This window comes from Centrocercus urophasianus, unplaced genomic scaffold (genome assembly GCF_019232065.1).
Source record: "Centrocercus urophasianus isolate 14NV4802_14NV808 unplaced genomic scaffold, USGS_Curo_1.0 seq_16, whole genome shotgun sequence".
NCBI lineage: Eukaryota > Metazoa > Chordata > Aves > Galliformes > Phasianidae > Centrocercus > Centrocercus urophasianus.
The window spans coordinates 43,316,783-43,329,977 of record NW_024884711.1 but is presented as its reverse complement, the minus strand read 5'-3'; the positions used below and the strand labels follow the sequence as shown (position 1 = coordinate 43,329,977).

The 13,195-nt window shown below is 50.5% G+C and overlaps 1 protein-coding gene across 4 annotated transcripts in view; it reads right to left on the bottom strand.

Moving 5' to 3' along the window:
* LOC122159591 (mitogen-activated protein kinase kinase kinase 3-like) overlaps positions 1–12,789 on the bottom strand; it is a 68,559-nt gene extending 55,770 nt beyond the window's left edge. For 3 of the 4 annotated variants that reach the window (XM_042817352.1, XM_042817351.1, XM_042817349.1), the window contains exon 1: positions 12,704–12,789. The gene's annotated coding sequence lies outside the window, so the exon portion shown is untranslated. Of the gene's footprint in view, positions 1–9,502; positions 9,568–12,703 lie in introns of those variants that run through there. The other variant, XM_042817350.1, reaches the window with a different exon arrangement.
* Positions 12,790–13,195: the final 406 nt, after the last annotated feature.

Genomic DNA, 13,195 nt, shown 5'->3' with positions numbered 1-13,195 from the left:
CTGCAAGTGAGTCTGTAAATGCAATAACCCATCCAAAACGTTCCAGTAAGCTTTTCTCAGTCGGTTTCATTTTTCTGCTATCTAGTAATAATCCCTTTACCAAATTCAGTGGAATAATCAGTAATTTACACTGGTACATTAAAAAAAAAAAAGTGTTGATTTTGCACAGAGATCACCAGCTGCCAGAAAACTATAATACTAGGAAGCAATCACAAGTATTGAAAAGTACTCCTCCATCAGCAAAAAAAACCAACAACAACAACAACAAAAACCAAAAAAGCAGAGAATATCAAGTCAGGATGAATGTATCACCCTGACAGACAGCCCCCTCTGCTAATGACGATGGTTTGCACTCAGAAGAACACTGTCATGTATCATTTCCCCTTATCCAGGGTCAAATCACATCCTCGGACACGTGACACCTTGGCTTGGCAGCTCTTTGGAGCAATGTCACACAATGGAGAACCTGACCTGAGAGTCCATTGCCTGGGATGCCCAGTTCTCCCTGAGGATAACAGCAGCTCAGAACCAACCCTGTCTCCACAACAGGCTCTGGAGCAGGTAGGAGGAGGCCCAGCTATCTCTCAGGTAGGCTGCCAGACCTCACAGCCTATCCTGATTTAAGCATGGAAGCTGCTCTGCCATCCCCCAAGGCAACCTACTTGCTAACAGACCCACTTTCCCTCATTCCCAGCTTCCCACTGACATCTCAGCTCTCCTACAGTCTGCCCTACCAGCCCTCATATGCCACCATTAGCCTCTACTGGCTGCGATCGATAGCCTCTCAGCTGGCTGCCCTAACAAGCTGCAGCCTCACCCCTGCAGCCCATCTGCATTTGATTGATCAAAACACAACTTTCTGATTCACAGAGAAGCTGAGGGCTCACAATTACTGACTACTTTCTGCTCTCTCAGCAGCTACCTGGTCATTGTAGCCTGCCTGTGTCTATGAGAGCAGATGGTGATAGGACAAGGGGGAATGGTCTTAATCTGAGACAGGGGAGGTTTAGGTTGGATATTAGGAGGAAGTTTTTCACTCAGAGGGTGGTGATGCACTGGCACAGGTTGCCCAAGGAGGCTGTGGATGCCCCATCCCTGCAGGCATTCGAGGCCAGGCTGGATGTGGCTCTGGGCAGCCTGGTCTGCTGGTTGGTGACCCTGCACACAGCAGGGGGTTGAAACTAGATGAGCATCGTGGTCCTTTTCAACCCAGGCCATTCTATGATTCTATGGTTCCTATCAGCAAGAAAACCCATGGCACATGGAGAGACCAGGACCAGAGGATCGGCCCATAGAGTCACCTCAAGATCCTTTCCAAGCTCCAGAAAGGTTTGGACATCTCTCTCAGATACACAGTCTGATTTTTGGGTGGTCCTGTGCAAAAGCCAGGTGTTGGACTTGATGATCCTTGTGGGCTCCTTCCAACTCCCAATGTTCTATTATTCTCTGATTATTTTCTTGCTCACGCCACTTCTGTTGCGTAATTCTGAATCTAGATGAGAGCAGGGAAAGCCAAGCTCAACAAGCACTTAGTGGCAAGGGAAGATTAAAATGCATGCTGTGTTTCTGGGTGAAAGGAATGCATTCCTGCATAGCCCCAGGATACTGTCGTCTCCAGTTTGTACACACACTGATGGGGTGGTGATGAGATTATGAAACAGGAACACGTGGGTCAGTTTTCACATAAGTTTTATTCTCCTTGTCCTCCTGACCTACAGCATCACATGAACTCAAATGTGCTTGTGTTTGTGTGTGTGACTGTCTACACATGATACAACGTGAGCCATCAACAGTGCAGGAACCAGAGCAGGTAGCACATGGCCTTATGTTTGAGCAGCACAATATTATATAGAAAGAGATATACGTTTGATATGTATATAGAGCATATACATCGGTCCCCTGTAACCCAAACTCTCCTGTGACTCTATTATTGTGGTTTCTGTGCTGGCTCCCCTTCATTCCCCAAACATAAGTAGGGGTAAAAAAGATAGGAAAACTGAGGAAAAGGCAGGTCATGCCTCTAAATTTAGTTGAGGGCATTGTGCTGCTTGAAGCTGGGCATCACAGCCCACTGACATCAGAAGAGACTTGGGTTGGAAAGGACCTTAAAGAAATCTGCTTCCAACCCTGCACCACAGGCAGAGACACCTCCCAGCAGACCAGGCTGCCTACAGCCCCATCCAACTTGGCCTTGAACACCCATTGGGATGGGGCACCCACAGCTTCTCCTGTGCCAGTGCCTGTCCTATGGCTTCCAGCCTGGTGTGGTGCAAAGGAAAATCAGGAGCAGCAGAAGGCACCTTGGAGGAAATATGACCTGAAGACCTTCAGAAGAGAGGAGCCCATCAGCTTCAAGAGACCACGGACCAATCCTGGACTGTCAGGGCAGCCAAGCAACACCTTCAAATGCAAAGACTGTCAGAGCAGCAGTTGCTCAGCTGCTCCAAAACCAGGTCATTTATTAGACACAGCAGGGAAACAGTCAGCTCCTCTTCCAAGAGAGCTCTGAGAAACATTGAGCAACTCAATAATGATTCCCACGGCCCAGTTTCTGACAGACAGAATTAATTTCCAGGATGGAAAGGAACATATGCCTGCATATCAAAACAAAATACAGGAGCCTTTCCAGTTCTTCAGCTGTATTTCAATGGAAACCAGAAGGCTATCCTGATGGAAAGACTTCAGTTTTCTCATTAACTCTCTCTGCTGAGCATTTAATGCTGTTAATTGATGATGAGAGGTGGCGTCCAGGCATTATGTGCAGTTGCTTTTTAAATCTTTAGACCAAGATTTCTCCAAATCAAGTAATAATAAGGCAGACTTTCTCTCTGCATGTGCTGTGCCCTGCAGTAAGTCCCCCCTCCTCAGAAGATGTCTGCTGGAGGAAGGGAGGTGAAGCACATCTCAGGGCTCATTTACAAGTCTTGGAAACTTTCCTAGAAAACATCATCTGCGATACTGTCACTTCCATGCAACATGCCAAGAAAAAGACCATCGGTGCCAGGGACATGGTGTGTGCCATGAAACACCCAGCCCCTGCCCTCCTTGGATTTAGGGGAAAACTTCTCCTGATTCAGCAGAGAGAGTGGTCCACCAAGGGATGTCCCACAACACCTACAGAAAACTACACAAAATGCAGCATGGTGTTGGGATACCGACCATAAGGCCAACACACAGCCCCAGAGGCCCAACATGGGGCCACCTCCAGCAAAAACTTCTCATCAGTGGTGAAGCAAGCTTGGCTGCTCACCTGTATCATACAGCAGTCCTGGTTTCCAATCCCAAATGTTGATCTCACATCCCTGTTGACCAGGAGACGCTCTTGAAAGCAGCAAAGTATCCTGGATGCAAAAGCCAACACAATCCAACACAGCAAGGCAGCACATGCCTTGATAAGAAATTTCTGCTCCAAACCCCCACCTACATTCTACATATGCTCCAAATCTTCCCTGAATTAGGTAAGGACAGAATCTGTCCCTTTCTACTTAACACTCGGGGTCTGCACTCTGTGAGTTGCTAAGTGCTCTCAGCCACAAATGAAACTGGGGTGTGTGAAATGAAAAAAAAGCAGAAGTACGTATGCATGAGGCTGTGCTATGGTTACAAGTTCTGAGGAGCAATAAACGAAGCAGAGCTGATGGTCCCAAAGCTCCGGTCTGAAACTCCAGCACGGATCTGTTTGTCATAGCAATAGCATTTCCACCTGCACCTTTCTGATGTCTCCTCCGGGAGTCTTCACTCGACGCCATCACAGACCACAGCAAGTAGAGCCTGGGCCAGCTGTGCAGATGTCTAGCTGGCTGACCTCTCCTTACCAAAAAGATTCTATTTTTTCTTTTTTCTTCTTATTATTAGTTTTCAAACCACCTACTCCATCATAAACATCAAGCAAAATTAGCTTATCCCTAGAACATTCCAAAATAGACAGGCTGACGCCTGCAGAAACCGAGCTGCAGCAAGTCAACGGGAAGGCTCGAGAATGCAAAGAATGCTGAGTCTGATTTACTATCAAATCCTCTTGCTGCAAGCAACTCGTGCACATGCAAGTGGAGTCACATGTGCATGGAATCCCACACCTGCACGGTCTGCCCCATGGTACCTCCAGTAAATGAGTCCCATCTGCTTGACAGCCCATTCAGAAATACACCCCAGGGAGGAAACCGCGCGCCAGCAGGGAGGTGGACGATATGATCTCATAGGACCTTTTCCATCTCTTAACTTTTATGCTTAGTCACAGAATAAATATCTCCCGTGGTGTGAAGAAACGTGCTGGCTTTGCTCGCCTGCTCACGTTGGGAGAGCACTGCCCTTTGAAGACATCTCCCTTCCTGCTGTTATGTCCTTCATGCTCACAAGAATTGCCCAAGGAGAATTAAGCCAAGGAGGACTCGCACGTGGTCTTTCAGCTTCAATGAGCTCCAAGGCACCCAAGTCAGTCCATTAATTTCTCTCTCAGCAGCCACAAGCAGTGCAAGACCTCATTTTAGTACTGCTGGAAAACCTGCGCGTCTCTGAACACACAAACACGATCTTGTCCAGCACAGAGAAGAGAACAATATAAGGAACCAAAGGGTTTGGGGAACCCTACATCTCCTCTTGCAACTGGATGGGCGTCAATGGATGATGAAGCAATGCTCGCCGGTCACAACACTGAAAAGAAGGCTGAAAATAGAAGGTTCTGCTTTGGTTTCTAGTTCAGATGCTGGGCCATGGGCTGACCCTGAGCATTGCAAATTCTCACACGATTTGGTGTTTTTCATTAGTAGCCAGTTTCCTGGAATCACATGATTACATCAGAATCCACGCTTCCTTATTTTCGGTTAAAAAGAAGTACTTGCAGATGTCAAAGCTGAAGAAAGAAAGGTAAGTCATGAAGACTGGAATGCTTAAACTAAAAGGAAAAAAAATTGTAAGTTCACTCTTTTAAACTTTATTATTTCTTTTTTGGAGGAAGGAATGGGATTTAGGACTCTTTCCCCTCTGTTACACTCTGGAAATCTTACACTGGAGGGAATGACTTAACCTGGGTGGGCTTCAACACCCCCACCTGTAATTTACAGATGAGAAAGCACAGCTTTCAGAGCAACACTTTCCCAGAAACCACAAAGCCCTCTGACGTACCTCTCCAGTCAAAAGAACCCCATGCACTGGCGGCAATCTGAAGGCACGACTGTTCAAAAAACGCAGCAGAACAGCTTGCCAAATCTTGCTTCCACCTCTTTTCTCCAGCATACAGCAGTGCAAAGCCCTGGAAGCCCAGCAGCACCAGCTCATTGCTGACATCCTCCGCTCCCCAGAACTGCCAGCTCTACAACTGCTGCTGGGTCTTGGCCCTGCATAGCAATAACCCACCTGGTAATCACAGAGTCACAGAATGGCCTGGGTTGAAAAGGACCACAATACTCATCTAGTTTCAGCCCCCTGCTGTGTGCAGGGTCACCAACCAGCAGACCAGGCTGCCCAGAGCCACATCCAGCCTGGCCTCAAATGCCTGCAGGGATGGGGCATCCACAGCCTCCTTGGGCAGCCTGTGCCAGTGCATCACCACCCTCTGTGTGAAAAACTTCCTCCTAATATCCAACCTAAACCTCCCATCTTGAGGACTAGTCCTGCTGGTAAAGCCTTCTTTAGATCCTACAGAGCCTGCTGCAGCCGTGCTGGGCTCAGTGCTGCCATGTTACAGGCATGTAGGCTGCAGCTAATCATGGCATGAAGTCATGAACTTTGTCCCTACATCCACATATCCGCAAACCCTGAGAACAGAAGACTGCAGATCACAGTTATTTCCTTTTCTGCATGGAAATAAATCATTACGATCCAGAAGGCTTCCACGTACGGTGTGCTGTGAAAAGGGAGGTAAGGCGATGCTTCTGATAAAACCAGTGCTCTTTGCCCTCGATGCCCAAAGCTAGTGAGTTAAACAAGATGCACAGCAGTGGGAAGCAGGAGGAGAGCAAACTCCTCTGAGTTTCTGCTTTACCTCACCTTTGAGATTAGAGGAAGCGAGCCCAAACCTGTTCAGTCACATTGTTCCCACTCAGCCTTGGCTTTCAGCCAGGCAGTTACACTGCTGCAATTACATTGCTGCATTCCTGCTGTTCCCAGGACAGATGTGCTGCCCCTGTGCAGCCCCAGGGGGCCAATACCCTCTCTGCATGCTCCAAGGTGCTAAGGTACAATTGCTCCCCCTGACAGGTGTGCAGAGGATGCTGCAAGCTGGGTGCAGTGGTCACCAAGCACTTGGGGACCTCCCGTTATCCTACAGCTCCCATTCCCTTCCACCTGATGCTCCTCTTGCACCACTTGGTTCTCAGGGATGCGAGTGTTGCTCCTTACAGAGCGAACAGCCCAAACCAGAAAGTGATGCAAATAATTATTTAATAAAAATAAAATAAAAAGACAGAAGGTTGACCAAACACTAAAACATAACTTGCTAACAGCCAAGGTCAGGTTGGATGGGACTCTGAGCACCTGATGGAGCTGTGCATATCCCTGTACACTGCAGGGCAGTTGGACTGGATGACCTTTCAGAGTCCCTTCCAACTCCAACCACTCTACGATTTGCATTAGAAGAAAAATGCCACCCTTGTTTCTATGCCTGTTTAAGCGGAAAAATACAGCATGCAGCCCTGCAGTGTTATTGGTACCTTTCCCCTCTGTAAGGCAAAACACAACAAAACGGGACATGCCACGAAAGCCAAACAGATGTGGAACTTACAGGTCTTTTTCTTTTTCCCCTTCTTTTCAAATGAAATAAGTACCTCATTAAGCAAGCTCAAAAATCCAACTCACCCATACAAAGAAATGAGTTTGGAAATCCCCATCCCTCCACCTCCACTGCTATTTGCTAAGGAAACCAGATCCTCGGCCCTGGCCAAAAAATGATCTCAGCCATTCTTAAGAGAACCTACAGTGCATTTTCATGAGTCATGGAAAGCAACAACTCGTTGCTTTGGTAATGCTAGGTAAGCAACTGCTCATCCATCCACAACCACACACTTCCAGCAGTAAGTCAGAGAGCAGACTGCTTCTTGATGGATTATGTCAGAAACGGCCCCAAACAGAGCCTTGCAGCACGGCTGCCTTGTTTTATAGGATGTGCAGACACACGTTCTGTGGTCCTCATCACAAACTACAAATGCAGGGGACAGTGCCCTCTCACAAGCCAGAGCATACAGCCAACCCACTGCCCACCAGCCCAAAAGCCAACACTGCAGGCTTGTAAGGTGCACAGGTTGCTTCATCCCCCCCAACAGAGCTTCGTCCCCCCCCACAGACCCCTTACAACTAGGGACTACACAGCACATGCATCTGTACAACTCAGTGCACACAGATGCATTAAAGACATCCTTCAGCTTTCCTCGGTCTCTAACCAAATGGTTTCCTCTTCTCATTTCTCAAGAACTGCAAGAACAGCCAAAACGATGCCAGCATGCAGTTAAGCGGAACACAGCTGCGTCTGCTAACACCTCAAGACTCATGCAATAGATGTACAGGCAATTTTTTCCAAGCTCTGCAAAGGGAATAGCTGTCTTTTAAATAGTTATATACACAATTTCCCCCACTGTACTCCCTGGTTAAGGCACGATGCTGTAAGGGCACCATTCAAAGCCCTCAGCGATGCTCCTGGACGCAGACCGACACTGCAACGAGCTGATCCCCAGATTTCATCCCAGATGAAGACAGTTACAGCACATTCTACACCAGTACCAAAGCTGATTGTTTGAGCTTGTCTTCTGTGACACAACTCACAAGTGTAAGACACCCTCTCCCCAGCCTGTCCCATCCAGAAGCCAAGCAGGCTTGCACCATGTTATTAGTCATACTGGTAATGCTGTATGTGAACGCGCTGACATATTGTGATGATTTAAGTATTTTCCCTTTCTCTTGAGTCATCAGCCAGGTAGCACAGTGAATGACACACATATTGTCTTTATCTTCAATATCTCAGCACTTTGGGGAGAGCCCCAGCAAGCAAAGCATTTCATCTCCATCCCCAACACAAGCAAACATAGGGAAGGGCAGGCACTATTCCTCAAACCCTTCATGCCTACGAGGTCATTTCAGCCAAGAGAGATGAAGCCAAGCTGGTCTGCACACAGAGGCCACCTTTACGGTATGCAGACAACAACACAGCTGCCCTTCCATCAGAGCCAGTCAGGACTCAAGGCAGCATTCAGGAGCACATCCAGAAGTGCTGGTGTCACACACGGCCATCTGCAAATGGCTAGTGGGAAGCTTCTGAGGCACTACAAGTCAGCTCATGGGACAGACACCAAAGCAAACCCATCTAACCACAGCCACTCAGGAGATTGGGGAAGGCTGTGATGGAGAATGAGAACCCAGCATTTTAAAGAAGCACACACATGCAGCCCTTCCCCTCGCTTCTCCATCTGCCCACCCCTTCATTAGGCACAATGCAGCTCCAATGCACCCTGAAGCTGGGCTGAACCCAGACAGCAGCAATTCAGAGCTGGACCTTGAACCCTCCAATAAAACCAGTGATGCAACAAACTAAGCACAGCTCAATACAGACTCCATTTATCTCTTATTTGCCACCAGCAACATCCAAATAGAAATAACTGAAATATTTTGCATGTTTCTCTAATGACTCTGGCTACTCTGTTACACCAGCAAGGAAGGATTAAGACCAAGGAGCAGCAAAAGCATTCCATCCGTTTATTAACTGGGTGCTCAGGTTTCCCAAAAGCTGCTCGCCAAGCTGGGAGCCAGGAGGACTACAGTCAGGATTGGACTGTGTATCCATACTGAAAGGCAAACAGAAGGCATTGAGGCTTCAGTGAGAGCACCCAGTACCAGCAAGGAAAGCCTTCCAGGAGCTCAACCCAGCCTGGTGCCTGTATGGAGGGATGCACATTAGGCAACCTGGTCTGGTGGGTTCCTGCCCATGGATGGAACTGGATGGTCTTTGGGTCTCCAACCCAAACCACTCTGTGATTGATCCACATCAGCAGAAGCAACCCCAAACCTCCCACCTCCAAGTACCACACAATCATCACTCGCAGAGCTGCTAGACTGCTTTGCTAGGTCCCAGCCCACACCTCCTTCCAGCCACCCATTTCCACACTGACTGCATCATCTCTTCAGACATCAAGTTGAGCTGTCAACACACCAGCATCACCCACAGATAACATTATCAGTTGGCCTTTGCAATGACCCAGCATGCAGAAGAGGGACAGTCCCCCTGAGGGCACTCTCAGGTTAGAGGCCAATAAGGAAAAAGCACTTAAAATAGAGTTCCTGTCCACACACATATTCCAATCCATTCACCTCGACCACCAGCTACAAGACTTCACCCTGCACCTTGTCCCTAAGCTGTTTTCCCCAGCCAAGCCTCGTTATGTGCAAAACTTCCAAAGTCCTTTAGGGATCTTCAGGCACTCGCAAGGCTCCAGAATCACAAAATGTTTTTAAACAGACCAGACTAACACCAACACTCCAGGACAGCCCTAGTAGTGCAGGAGTGGTGTTTAATCACTACCTGAGAGTTCAGGTCACCCAAGGGCCTGGCCAGCACACACTGTTTGCACAGCATCCCACGCAGCGGGCAGCTCCTTCCAGGACCTGGCCCATGCACGTCGCTGCCCGGACTTTGTCCTGTGCTGCTCCTCCGGCACCAGGCCAAGCTCCAGCTCAGCTCCTCCCTTGGTTTCAGTACGGCGCTGCCTCATCTGCCCTGATCGTTTTGCAGAGTGAGGAGCATAAAACCAGGGCAGTTTTTGCCAAAATTGCTGATTAAATAGTAGCCAGAGTGAGTTTTAACTTGGGAGAGGACAGGTTCTATGAGAGACCCAGAGTCACTTGATCTCCACTAATACAGATATAAGATCTTCCAGGGAAAAAGAGTTTGGGGAATGCATTTTGGAGCTGAATACTCCTCTTTTGGTGGTACATGCACCTGCCACCTCTGACTCCTACAAGCCTCAGCAAGTCTAGATCCAATCCTCAGCCTTCCAGGGCACTCCTGGTGCTCTGGGAACACCCGGAGCCAACACCAGCAGCACACCCTGCCCCAACCACAAAGACACAAGGCTCGACCCTGAGCCCTTGCAGCCCGCCTGGCCAAATGCTTTCCCCCCAGCTGCTGCAGCACTGAGGGACCAAACTCCTTCCTATGTCACCAGTATGGGACACCACAGCTCCTGGCACAGTGGCACAGGGAAGGCTCAACACTCTCGTTCTGCTTTCCTGAACAATCCATCTTTAGCAGGGAATCATTCCCCAGTGGCTCTGGAGCAGAAGGCAGCAATTTCAGGCAGGATATAAGGAATAATTTCTTCTCAGAAAGAGTGGTGATGCAGTGGCACAGCTGCCCAGAGAGGTGGTGGGGTCACCACCCCCAGAGGTGCTCCAGAACCATGTGGCACTGACAGACATGGTCAATGGGCATGGCAGGGGTGGGCTGATGGCTGGACTTTGAGATCTTTTCCAACCTTAGTGATTTTATGATTCTATTTTTTATTCTTCTGTTATTAAAGATGAGATGGGACAGTGATCGGGTTGGCCACCGGTTGCCATTTCAGTGACTAAGAAGAAGACTACTTGGCCAGACTGGATCAGAAGTGTGAGGACAGACTGAAAACAAACCAAAATGCCAACATAACCACGTGCATATGCGCTCACACATCCCTTCACAGATGGAACTCATCTCTCCTGCGGAAAAGCAGCATGGCAGATGCCAACCTGGTGCCCACGCATCACATAAAGGCAGCACGGTCGGGCACAAGCGAGATGACGTGGAGCATCCCTGCATCCCACCTGACAAATGCAGAAAAGGCACCTGGAAGGAATGTACAGAGAGCCAAGGAGGCAGCAGAGGGAGAACAGAGAGAGCCTGGCCGGAGCCACGGATGCTTTCCTGGAAGGGTTCCTGGAAAAACGTCCCATCGCCCACTTTGCCTCACAGAGCTTAAATGGGAAAATAAATACAGTCTGGGGATTCAGGGTATTCCGCCAGGTTAGGGATCAGTGGGGCCATTTAGAACTCTTCTGCAAAGACTGAGGAGTGCCTGAGGGCTCCAAGTGGGAAAAAAGAATAAAATTCCATATTCCCCTTCTTATGGCTCTATAATGCATTTTCCATCTCCCCGGTGCACAGCTGACATTCTGCACATTGCTGCACACGCTGCACTTGGCCGGGATATGTGCAGAGGGGAGTGGGAAGGACCGAACCCAGAACACATTGCCTGCAGCTGGCAGACAGCAGCCCACAGCCCACTGCAGAAGCTGAGGGCTCTGCTGCCTCCAGGGACACGCAGCCCGTTCCTGAGCTGGACCTGGAGATACCTGGAGATGCAGAGATTTGTAGAGAGAAAAACCATATTTCCTCGGAGCAGATGAGCTGTCATTGAAAGTCTTTAATTCCTTTCCCACTGCAGCTAATGACCCTCTCACCTCCCTGACTCACTTCCCTCCAGCAGCAGCTCTGCAACAGGAGGGACAGACACGCAGCACCAAGCTCTGCCAGCACCATTGCAATCCTTGCCATCTCCATTGGGCCCTTCCCAACAGCAAAACTCAGAAAACAAAGCAAGTCCAAGCTGCATGCTCACACCAGGATGCATCACCAGTCCATAGCAGTGTCTGGGAAGGGATGGGGGGAAGAGAAGAGTTTCCATGCTGCTCTGTCCATCAGCTTGCAGGTTCTGTTCTGTATGAAAAGCCAGACTGCATCTCTTTGCAATGAGACTGATGGATAAAACTGCAGCACCAGAAACCATTTAGGGAAGGAAGATGCAAAAGAGCCCCTATGCTCACACACCAGCAGGCTGGCAGCCCATCCAGCCCTGGCTTGCAACGGAGGAGCTTCTATGGGCCGGGAAACCCTCCTGAGGCACAGAGCTGGGGAGGAAAGCACTAAAGAGCAGGAGAAACCTCAAAGCCCTTCCACTGTAAGGGATGGGCAGCAGACCCTCAGCTAGCACAGAACTGCCGTTTGACTCCCGAAACCCCCAAACTCTGCACAAACCCCAACCTAGAAAGAGTCACTGAATCACAGAACGGTTTGGGTGGGAAGGGACCTCAAAGACCCCTCCGAGGGGTCTCACAGCTCCGAGCCCCTGCTGTGGGCTGGTCGCCACCCAGCAGATCAAGTTGCCCAGGGCCCCATCCGAGCCGGCTACCCTCAGCATCCCCAGCACAGCCACAAAGGATGGAGCTCAGGGTTTGGGCTCTCTGTGTGCAGCCAAACCCGCAGCGGGTCGGTGTGCAAGAGGCTAAGAGAAGCCAACGGGAACTGGGGAGGAGGCAAAAAGCAGCCGGAGAGGGGAATCCACTTCCCAAGCGGCATTCGGCCACGTCAGGCGAGAAAACGATCGTATGCACGGTTCTCCGGTACTGCGGCTTGCGGTGCTCGGCACCAACCCGGACGGTAGAGACCCAGTGCTGGGTCTGGCACGAGTCGGGAGCATCCCGACGACACGAGCACCCGTAACGCGGCCGTCCCGCAGCGATCGGCCCCGCACGGAGCCCGAGCCGCGGACCGGAACCCCGCAACCCGCCAGCGACCTTCAGAAGCGGGCTGACCTTCGGGGAAAGCGGATGGGGAAAGAACAACGAAGACAAGCGAAACTCCAAATCGGCACCGAGGGGAAAAAATAATATAAAAATGAAAGAGCCAAAGAAAACCGCAGCCCGGCTGCACGCACCCACTGCCCGCGGAAAGGCGCCCGGAGAGCCTTACCCGTCCGGAGAGCGGCTACCCGCGGGGGGCCATGCGCGGGGACTCGGCTCGACTGGACGCGGCACGGCGGGATCCGGAGCGGCGGCGGCAGCGGGACGCGGGGCGGTGCACAAAAGCGGGAGGAAGCGATGACGCGCGGAGCCGCCGCGGCCAATGGGGAAGCGGTGAGGAGCGGCGCCGAGAGCAGCGCCAGCCCGCCGGGGGGCGCCATAACGCGTGGCCCCGCTGAGGGCTTCTGTGGTGGTTGGGGATCGCGTTAGCGGATGAGGGAGGGCCGGGCCCTATTGCGGCGTGGGGTTTTGGGGTGGCTCTCGGTTGTTTCTGGGATGTCACCTGTTGTCACAGAGCAGCTCAGAGCTTCCATGGTAGCCCCTGTGGGAGGTGGAGCAGCTTCTGGGATGCGGTGACCCACAAGTGCCTGCCTTGAGCATCCTTGGTGCAGCACATCCCTTTGGATCCATCTGAGGGGAGGCCAAAGTGGCTTAAAAACAA